The sequence below is a fragment of the Solanum tuberosum genome, unplaced genomic scaffold (assembly GCF_000226075.1).
Source record: "Solanum tuberosum cultivar DM 1-3 516 R44 unplaced genomic scaffold, SolTub_3.0 scf00205, whole genome shotgun sequence".
NCBI lineage: Eukaryota > Viridiplantae > Streptophyta > Magnoliopsida > Solanales > Solanaceae > Solanum > Solanum tuberosum.
The window spans coordinates 575,971-587,680 of NW_006239130.1; positions in this window are offsets into that span (position 1 = coordinate 575,971).

Consider the following 11,710-nt stretch of genomic DNA (forward strand, 5'->3'; position numbering starts at 1 on the left):
ATCGCCAAAACCTCCTATTCGGTTTGTGTACTCTCGTCGCTCCACTTCAGCGGCAACAACGAACACCTCTGCCCCAATCTTTCCCGAACCACACCCTTCCCCTTTGCCTCCAAATCGAGTCGTTACCCGCTCACAACACAATATTCATAAACCAAAACTAATTTTTGATTACATGGCTCACCTCCCACCTCTAGTCACTCCCAGCACCTTTAACCAAGCAAGCAAACACATAGAGTGGTAGAATGCTATGCAAGCTGAATTTGATGCATTGTGTAACAACCACACATGGGAATTAGTACCTCCTGATTCGCCAAAAAATGTCATTGCTTGTAAATGGTTGTACATAATAAAGCAAAAGGTTGATGGTTCTATTGATCGTTATAAAGCCAGATTAGTCGCAAAGGGATTTACCCAACGTCTCGGTGTTGCTTTTCATGACACGTTTAGCCCAGAAGTCAAACCAACTACTATTCGTGTGGTCCTCTCCATTGAAATCAAATTTGATTGGCCTCTGCGTCAACTTGACGTTAATAATGCATTTCTTCAAGGACGTTTGGATGAAAAAGTTTATATGGAACAACCTCGGGGATTTGAAGACAAGACTTATCCAACCCATATTTATTGTCTTAATAAAGCTATTTATGGACTCAAACAAGCTCCTCGAGCATGGTACAATGAACTCAAGAATCATTTGCTCCTGTTGGGCTTCATAAAATCTGAGTCGGACAGCTCCCTCTTTGTTCGTCATCATTCTCATGCCACAGTGTATCTACTGGTATATGTGGATGACATTATTGTTACTGGCATCAATACTTCAGTTGTTAATCAAGTTATTTCTTCCCTTGCAGCTAGATTTTCTATTAAAGATCTTGAAGCTCTCACCTACTCTTTAGGTATTTAAGTCATTAGAAGTTCCTTTTTGCTTGATAGCATCCAAGTTTTGTCTCTCAATCCAAATACTTGAAACTTAAGGATTTACATCAATTATTGAGACAAAATATGCAATTGAGGACATTAATTCTATCAAAATATAGCCCTAAATTAGTCAAAATTGTGGACTCATCAACTCTCCAACTTAAACTTTTGCTTGTCCTCAACTAAAGCTCAAGTTCAGCAGTTTAAAAGGGATGTCTCAAACAATGCTACACAAGACTCAATCATGAATGTACACAACAAGGCTCAAATTACTCATGCAAGGATCAGTTGTATACTCAAAGATTCAACTTGTGACACACCATTATCAAAAATTCTCAATCTCACTATACTTGCTTCAAATGCAAGTTCAAGCTCAACAAAAGAAATCAAATGACCTCACACAAAAGAATGATTCCATATTCACACACAATGTTTAGCAATTTAAAGTTTCGAAACCAAATGCAACGCTCACAAAGAAGAACACAATGCATGCTTTCACCCATAGTTTTGCCCGTATTTTTCAATCAACAATTATTTCAGCTCACTCAAGATCAAAAAGGTCTTTCCAAGGCTTGTAATAGGGCTAAGTGAAAAGGTATGGTCATTTAGGCTCAATGACTTCCATCCTCATGAAATGTGGTCCTCAGAACACTTCCTTTCCTCTTCTCTCATCATTTTCTTTAGTGCTCAGAAGTCATCCCATTATTCACTTTCCATGGATTGTTTGGAAACCCCATTTCTTTTTACACTTCTCATAACTTTATTTCACAACTTTTTATTTTCCTTTTTCTTTTCTTTTTTTTGTTTTGTATGGAGGGGTTCCATTTTTCTCAACATCATTGGTTAAATGGGACATTTCTCGCGCTTCTTGACTTGCCTTCTCTTTTCACCACACCCCCAACTTAGGCTTTTGGACTAAGTTGGCTATCCAATCAACCACAAATCACGAGGATTATGGGTAGTGGATTTAAGAAAGGTCATGTTTTCATCAAGTTTCTTTCAAAGAAAGGTAAGGCTCAAGGGGTGTTCAAAAGAGGTTCACACACTCATAAGGTAGACCGCAAAAGAGGTATATGTCAAATTGGCTCACACTCTTCGAAGTTGCCTAAGATAATATCAAGAGATAGCCTTACTTAGTCGACCGGACCAACGGGGAAAATTCTAGGTGTAATCATGCATGGTTCACAGTAAGCTCATCACATAAGGCATTGACACCAAAGTCAAACAAGACTCCACACTTTCTCTAGTGTGAAACGATCATCACAAGAGACTCGATTTGATAATTGGCTAGTCATATTGAGATGCAAAGAGTTCACATTTAGTCTATGCAATTTCATTTGGTCTCATTTTAGCCGCACATTCATGTTCATTCGATTATGAGCACTATTTGAGTCATCGATATTGATCAGAACTGAGACTCAAATTCGCTGAAGAACAGCCACATCCGAGTATATACAAGAGGTGGCAAAAATTTTGGAAGGGTCAAAATCATGTACATATTAAAGCAAAGGGAGCCATAAACTCAAACATCCGCTAAAAGCATTATAAAACACAATCACCCAAATGTATCAACAAAACACCAATATTAATATTCACACAAAAGGTGGGCCTCACCCCAACACAAAGAAAAACCATTTTTCCTCAAATACAAATGCAATAAAGTATCCAAAAGTAAAATAAAGTAAGACAGAGAGGAAGGTAAAGAAAGGATCCTGTCTGTACAGTCTCTCCATCTGTCTGGGCCTCAATGCCTGGTGCAGAAGTCTGTACTTGGGCATCAGTGCTTGGAATCACCTCAAAAGAGCCAGTTTCACTAGAAACAACAAAAGGTGTACCTACTAGGGAAGCCTGCACAGCCGCATCTATCATGGCTACTTCAGTCTCAGTCAGATCTTTATTTGCAGATCCCTCAGTCTCCTTAAGCATTTTGTCATCAGTCTATGCCTCTGAATCAGGATCGGCTATCTACTATGTTCTATCCCCATGTCCGGTGGTAGTCTAAGGCATCTCAGGCACATCTGGAATCTCCACTATTCCAAAGACCATGGACATATCGGTGGACTTCAGGTAGTCCACATTTTTTCTTAGCTCAGCAATGGCGGCTTTTAAAGTCGTCACCCCCTTTGTGGCCCCTTGGTCGCACTCACACACCGCTATCTTTGCCTCTAAGGAATCAATGGTAGTACTCAGTGGTCTCATAACATCAGCGAGGGCAGTCTAAATCATGCCCAGCACAGAGGACACTAGACTGGCATCCCGACGATCGACAAATTGAACAAGCTGCCCCATCCGGAGTAGGGAAGCCTGGGTGAGTGGAGGCTCAGTGGTCTCATACCAGCCTCTTTTTATGTGGTATCAAAGCATTGTAGGCACTGTAGAACTCACAGACCCAATTTGGAATGTATGGGTCATGGGTTTTGGTGAAGATCTGAAATTTATGCGCCTTCAGACAGCGCATAATCTCAGGTTACCGATCAATAACTCCATCTATGGACAGGCTCATCTCCTCAATAATTTTCTTTATCCCCTAAGTATTGAATCTATTCATCGACTTTGGAGGGGGGCCTGTACTGGGAGTGCTAGTACCATTGTTTATTCTGGGCCGAAGGAGTAAGATTGGTGGGCTGAGGGTTCCTGATCCTAGATGGATCATTCTTCTTTTTAGATAGTAATTTTTCCCTCTATGCTATGACAAACTCATCATCCTCAAACTCTGTAGTTTGAAGTTCCTGATGCTCCTCCTCACCTTCAGATGGGTTCAGATAAGTAGAATAAATGCCATCCCTATCTGAGCTTACTTCCGATAACTCAAATGCCTTGCCTTTATCTTTGTCTTTCTCACCAGTTGTGGGCAGTTTTGTGGTTTTGTCACTGGATGCAGCTACATTCTCATTCAGTGTAATCCCCTTTGCTTTCCCTTGGTGTGGCATGTTTCTCCTAGAAACTTTAGACCTAGCCAGGTCTGCAAGCATCGTGGGGAAAGTCAGACAGACTAAATCAAATTCATGTAAACACAGCTGCAGAAAGACTCGCCGAATAAATCAGCGAGTAGCCAAATTTCTTTGGCAAACTAGGTCGGGCTCGCCGACCGGATTGACTTAAATATTGTTACAAATAGGCGATGGGAAAGACCTATTGGCGAATTGCCGACTACTTTCAGCGAGCAAGGGTTTTTCCGCTGAAAGTTACAATGCAACAAGGGTTCAGGAGTGCATACAAAGGGCGATCAAGAATACTTTTGGCGAGTCGCCGTGTGCTTTTGGCGAACTCAGACCTCTCGCCAAAAGTTACAAAAACCAACGACATATATAGCATGAATTGAAAGGCAAGATGGGCACATTAGGTGAACCGCTGAGTAGTTCGACAAGCCCGACCTAGCTCGCCAAACGGCCCAACGTGCCTATTTTCAACCCAACTTCTTGTATTCAACCCCGCAACCCTCGAAAACAAAATTAGAGCATACACAAGTTAAATTAAGTTAAGACCCATAGCACCTATCATCCGAGATACTTAGATTTCTCCCGATTCTACCAAGCTAGACAACATGTATGCACACCCACATAAAATTTAAATCACTTCAACGCATAAGCATACGGGATTTCAAATTAAAACAGGCAATTGAACAATTAGATCTTATCTGAGGGGCCCAGCACATGACAATACGATCAGTTTATTTGCGTATGATAATAAATAAAAATAAGTTCGGGGTTCAAAAGACCTACCTTATTTTTTGATTAAAATGATATTTAAAGAGCTAGGTGGCGATGTAATCCAACTTCACGTACAAATCAATGAACAAAATACTTGGAATACAAAAGTATTGAAAATACTTACTAGATGCGAATTTGTGAAGTTTGAAATCGAGGAGAGGTGAAGAGCTTGAAACTTTAAAACCTTTGACAATTAATAACCATCCAGTTCTCATTCATTCGGCGACGTTAGTCGCAACTGCTGATCCACTCAGCGACGTGCCGAGTGGTTACTTACCTCACCAAGTTTTACAGGACCTTCAGTCAAAGTGAGGGTCCAAACGACGGTTTACATCGGGATCGCCGACTTAGTCGGTGATTCTCCACTAATTTCTTGTGCTCACCGATTGTTACAGAGTCTGATGTGAGAGTTTCTTGAGTCTAACGGCGGTCTGGATCAGCGTCGCCGTCCTCTTCGGTGATTCGCCGACTAGAAGTATTATCGCCAACCTACACTTTTCAATTAATATCCACACTTTAATCTGCAAAATCAAAACACCACTATTTCTAAAACAAAATTAAAGCATTTAAGGGATTTGGGTTGCCTCCCAAATAGTGCCTTAGTTAACGTCGTGGCACGATGCAGGTTAACACCTAAACTTCACTTTTGGGGTTAGCCAAAACATCATTTGGCAACCCCCTGCTTTGTGCCTGATGGAGATGATGCATCACATGATCCGTAAAGTTTTTGAGCAGCTAAATGGATCTGGAATGAGAACCAATCATCTGTTTGATCACTTCGATGTTCTCCTTCATCTCTTCCAGCTTAACTTGTTGAGAATGATTGAGAGCATTCCCTCAACACGTTTACCCTCACTGTCTTTGGGCTTTATTCGCTCATGAGGGGGGGCGTATTTGTCCTTCCTTTTGCATTAGACTTCATCCATCTGAGTCATCAATACAGCCAACATGAAGTCCTTCTCTACTTCTTGGTTTGCTTCAGCAATGTGATGAAGCAGGTGGGCTGCTATCGCATAGGGCTGCAGTGTAATACCACCCGGATTGAGTTTGTCAGCCAATGGTTTGTTTTCACGACCAAGGCTTCTGTAGAAGCAGTCTAAGGGGACTATATTCGGAATTTCATGAGTGGGGCATCGAATCAGAAGTGATCTAAACCTTGCCCATGCCTCATGTATCCGTTCACCTTCCTATGGTTTGAAGGTTAGAATGTGATCCCTGAACTTCATTACTTCTAATGGAGGAAACTCCATTTGCTCACGAGTACTGCTTGACATACTCACCTCCTCTATTTCGAAGCTCAAACAAGTAAATTACAAAACTAAAAATTAAGTAAGTAGAACTACAACTAAGAAGAATAAATTTTTTACTAAACTAAAAATTCTCAAACAACAACACTCCCCAGCAGCGGCGTCATTTTTGACTTCACGTATTAGGACACTACTTCAGTTCCAGTGCCAACGATCGCATGTAGTGATATAACCCAACCAAGGGTTGGAATCGTTCCCACATGGAGTGGTTTCGAGAATTAATAGAAAAGGAAAATCAAGTTCTAATTAGTCATAACTATAAACATTATCGAATAAAAATATAGTAAATCTAAGGGGTGACGCAAGCGTCAATTATCAATGGGGGTTTGTATTAGCTAATCAACAAAAACAACAAAAATATAAGAAACTGAGATAGGGAGACGGGATTCTTGGGATGGGATAGGAATATGGGATAAAAGACACTATCGGGTAGATGATATGGATAGTACATCGCTGAATATTTGTAACTAGGCTAGACTTTAGTGGGGGTAAATTCTCTCTCGAGCAACTTACCCCGAATTAACTCGGTTTCTCTTGAACACCGAGTTGTCGCGTTTAAGCACATCCTTTGACTTAACCCATTCACTCTCTTAAGATGAAAGTGTGGGAGAAGGCCTAGGGTTCACTCTCTCGAGCGGAACACACGACGACCCAATAACCACCGACTATCGATTTAGTAGTCTTAGTTTAAAACCTATCTCTCGAGCAAGCCAAAAACACTAAGATGAAATCGTATTTGCAACTACAATCTCATTAAGTTCAAACACAACTACTAAATGAAATCACATTTAAACAACGAATATACCAACAATAAGCAACACCCTACAGTAAATTTAACCCATATTCACAAAATCACACCCCAAGAATTGAGGTTTTAGCTCGACATAGAGAAAATGATACCAAATCTAAGTAACAACAACTGGGTATGATTTAATTTAACTTTAAACGAGTCTAGAATGAAGAATTTTCAACACTCACTTCCAATTTCTTGGAATTAGAAGTCTTCAAATCTTCAAAAGCTAAGAACAAAGTCTCTCTACTTGAAACTTAGAAAATAAAATGTTGTATCTGAAATTGCTTACTAAGATAAAAAATTAAACTAGTATTTATAGTTGTCTAAAAATGTGTTGCGAAGGACTATTTGGCGCAGTTAGTCGGGATCGCCGATACACTCGGTGATCCGCCCTTTGGTCTCGTTCATCGCCTTTCTGCTCTTGCCTTCAGCATTCTCGCGTTTTGAGGCACTGGGCGATAGAGTGCTACTTCGCAGAACTGCTCGGCGACACGCTGACTCTTCATTTTCATCGCAGACTTGACCATCTCCTCAGAGCTCAGCACACTGGAACATTCGGTAGGATTTAGGACCTTTCGGTGACTCGCCTAGTAGTTTCGGTGATCCTCAAGAAGTGTTTTCTCCGTTCTTTTAGCTGCTTTGTTCCTTTTTGCTTGATAGCGTCCAAGCTTTGTCTCTCAAATCAAATACCTAAAACTTTAGGGTTTACATCAGTTATGGAGACAAAATATGCATTTGAGGACACTAATTTTATCAAAATATAGCCCTAAATGAGTTCAAATTGTGGACTCATCACTTATGAGTTGGTGCTACCGCTAGAGTTAGCAGCATTCCATCCAGTGTTTCACATTTCTGTTAAGGAAGTGTATGGGTGATCCTTCACTTATTAAAAATACAGAGAATGTTGGTGTTAAGGACAACCTATCTTATGAGAAGACACCCATTGAGATCCTTGATCGTCAGATTCGTAAGTTGAAAACCAAGGAGGTAGCATCAGTCAAGGTCTTATGGAGGAATCAGTTTGTTAGAGAATCTACTTGGGAAGCTGAGAAGAATAAGAAGAAGAGATACCCACATCACTTCCCTTTCGAAGAAATTCCCTACCAAGGTAATGACCTTTTGTAAAACTCTTTAAATTGATATGCTATGTTACGTTGTATTGCATGTTGGGTGTTTAAACTAGGTGTTAGATGTTGCCACCCTTAGTCCTAATTATAGTGATCTCATTCGAGGACTAATGTTCCCGAGAGGGAGATATTGTAACACCTCGGTTTTAGAAAGAGCTAATTTTAGAAAGAACTAAATTGGAAAGAGCTAAATTGAGAATTTTGTAAGTTAGTTTTAAATTGTTAGTTTTGGGTCAACATCAAACAACCATAACTTTCAGTACATGATGATTTAGGTGGTCCATGAGATATCAAACGAAAAATATTTGATTCTTCTTTCCAATGCCACCGAGTTTGCTAAATTACGAGTTCGGATGAGGGAGATATGCCCGTTTGAGTTCATCATGTCTAGTTAAGGAAATTCATCCAAATTAAGGAGTGCTATTTTGGTCTTTTCCTTACCCCACTAAGTTTTCACGTTTTGGTTACCCCGAATAGGGGTCTAAATTTATTTAGATCATTTTTTACGATTCCTAAACATGCTTAGGGTTTTAGAGAGAAATGCAAGAAGACAAAAAGAAGAAGTTCAAGCGTTCATTCAAAATTCTTGCGATTGTTGAGTAGTTTCACAAAGGATTTGATCCTTACGTTGTATGTAAGTTCTCATACTGCTGGGTTAGTTCACCCACACTCCAATCATGTGATTTTTATCTGTAATTTCATTCTTGAGGTTCAATGATTTATGTTTTTAAGGTTTTGTGGTTTGTTCTTTGATAATGAAGTTCTTGAGGTGAGGGTTGCAAATGAGATTTTTCTTAATCAATTTATGTGTGAATTTCGTTTTACATGTGGTTAGTTTAAGAATCCAAAAGAGTTTGATGGAAATCGTTCGATTCTAGATGATTTAGGGCATGAGATTGAATAAGAAAATTTGTCAAATTCTGGCAGGGGCTTGAGGCGGGGCGCCACCATAGAGCCACAACTACTGCCCACTAGTATGGGACCTGGCACGACGCGCCACTCAATGAGCCCCAAACACTAGTTAGTAGTTTTGGGGCTGGCACCCTGCGCCACTCAGTGCCCAGGGTCACCAGGTCCACTACTCTTCCGACCTTCTTTTTGTGTGAGTTCCCTCGAATCGTACCCATTTTTCTACCTAACATCTACACATAAAATCTTGATTAATCCTTGAGAGATCATACATATCCAAGTCATGACTCTTGAATTCATATTTCAAATTCAAGATAGAGTTAAGAGTCAAGTTTGAGGAAGTTCTTTGAGTCATTTTGAGAAGTCTTCTACAGTCTTTTAAAACTTGTTTAAGACTTGAGTACTTGAGTATGAGGATGAGGAGAGTTGAGATTCATTTTTCAAAATGAATATATGGGAACTAAGTATTCCAAGAGTGAATTCTTTTACATTTAAAACGAGAGGACATCTTGATTTCCAAATGAGTTTATGAAGAGTTTTGAGCAGTATATCTTTTAAAAGAATCTTTTGAGTAATAATCTCAAAGTTAAGGATAAGAAAATGTTTTTAAAACATATTAGCATGAGTTATATTATTGGGAGTAGTATTGAGCACCAATATGGGGACGAGTTCAGACAACTCAAAGTCCTTATAAACCAGGTATGCCAACATGGGTAAAGGGTCATACTTTTTAGATGGTTTCTTATTGCTTTAATCATAGCTTAGTGGATCCACTTTGTTGAGTATGTCTTATACTCCGTGAAGATATAGGACAGTTCTGGCATCGTGGGCGAGACGTTATATAATCACATAGCTCATAGTGATGGTTGTCAGTTAGAAAATATCCCAAATAAGAGTAAAGAGGGATTACTGTCTTTTTAAATACTTTGAGTTGTAATTTAATGCTTTAAAAACTTTCTTTATACTGCATGTTTTCTTTGTTGCTTTATAATGAGTTGAGTATTCTGGAATTGAGCTCAGTATTTCTGAGTTTGAGTATCTTAAGTATCTTGCATATCTTTGAGTATCTTTGAATATATTTGAGTTGAGTTAAATTGAGATGAGGTAAGTATGCTCTTCCATTCTATTAGATCAAGCCTATATCTGTGCTTTAGAATTCCCCTTACATGCCCGTACATTGCATGTACTGACACTATTTGGACAGCATCTTTTATGATGCAGATACAGGTAACCATGATCATCAACAGGCGCTCTGTTGATACCACTTGCAGTCCAGAGTTGCTTTGGTGAGCCTCCATGCTTTTGGAGGATTCCCGTTTATTTTTTCAGTTTTGTTAAAATATCATGGGTCTTGTCCCAACGTCTATCATAGTATTTAGAGGCTTCATAGATAGTAGAGTTTTGAGAATTCTGTTTCATTTTCAATTTTTAATGTTCTAGACTTGAGTTGCCTCTTTTGGCCTATTGAATGTTTTCTTCAAAATATTATGAGTTATTTATTTTTAGACTGTTTGAGAAACCTTTCTTTTTGAGTTCATCTAATGTTGAATAAGTCTTCCGCTGAGCATTAAGCAATGTCAAGGGTTCTCTTGGGGACCAACAATGGTTCTCGAGTGCCAGTCGAGTCCAGGGTGTAGGATCGGGCTATGGCATCGCCGACGCGATCGGTGATGCGTCGAGTGCTCCTCCTCTTGCCTTTTTAACATGGCTTTTCACCATCTCTTTTTTCTTACTTTCGGCGATTGAGATTGGCATCGCCAATATCTTGGGCAAGTCACCGAACTGCTAACTTGCTCGCCAAGTTGGTCTTGTCCATGGGCTGGACTGCTAGCAGTTTAGGCGAGCTGAAGGTCCACTTGGCTACTCGTAGAGTGGCATTTGCGAGTACCAACTTTGCTTTCCTACAACTTTTTAAGCTTTTTTTCTCTTATTTGTGTTGTAGTGTCCTTGCCTTGCTCTTTTTCCTTTATTGCTGCATATTAGCATTTTAACATCAGTTATGAGCATAAATGAGGCATTAAGGACACTGATTTCCCTAGTACTAAGTCCTGAATGAGTCGAAATCCCCTACTCATCACTGACCATAAGAACATAACTTTCTTTTGGATGAAAGTCATCAATGGAGATGCAATCAAAGAAAACCCATCCATAAACTTTCTATAATAACCCGCAAAACCCAAGAAACTTTGAATATCCTAAGCAGATAAAGGTCTAGACCGACTCTTAACCGCATCCATCTTCTTAGGATCTACCTCAATACCTTTACTGGAAATAATGTGACCAAGAAACTCCACGAACCTCAACCGAAACTTACATTTGCTAAAATTTGCAAATAGTTGTTGGTCCTTGAGGACTTGCAACACAATCCTCAAATGCTCGACATGCTCGTCCTCACTCCTTCAGTAAATCAAGATGTAATTGATAAACACAATCACAACCATGTCTACATATTATTGAAATACTCTATTCATCAAGTCAATAAATTTGCCCGGAGCATTTGTCAAACCAGACAACATTACCGAAAACTCATAATGACCATACCGAGTTCGAAAAATCATCTTCGGAATTTCATCTTCCTTCACCCTCAATTGGTGATAACCCGACCAGAGGCAGATCTTCGAGAAGTAACTCTCACTTCGGAGGTTGATTAGGTTCTTCAATCTTGTTTTCTTGCATTGGGTGCACTTCGTAATCAGAAATCACTCAAATAGGAACTCATTCTATTTGATTTTATTATGCTTGTAACTTTCAGTTTAAGTGTGCCAGTTTATTCGGAGATAACATTGCCCTATTTATAGATCCAAAGATCTTTTTATCTTCAACATTAACTCAGTAACTTTGTAGTGGTTCCTACTCCTTGAAGGATTTGGAATCCCTTGTTAACTGGGTTTATTTATTATTCGCTTCTTCATTCTTGTAAGACTCATTTATAACAGGAAATTTTCTACA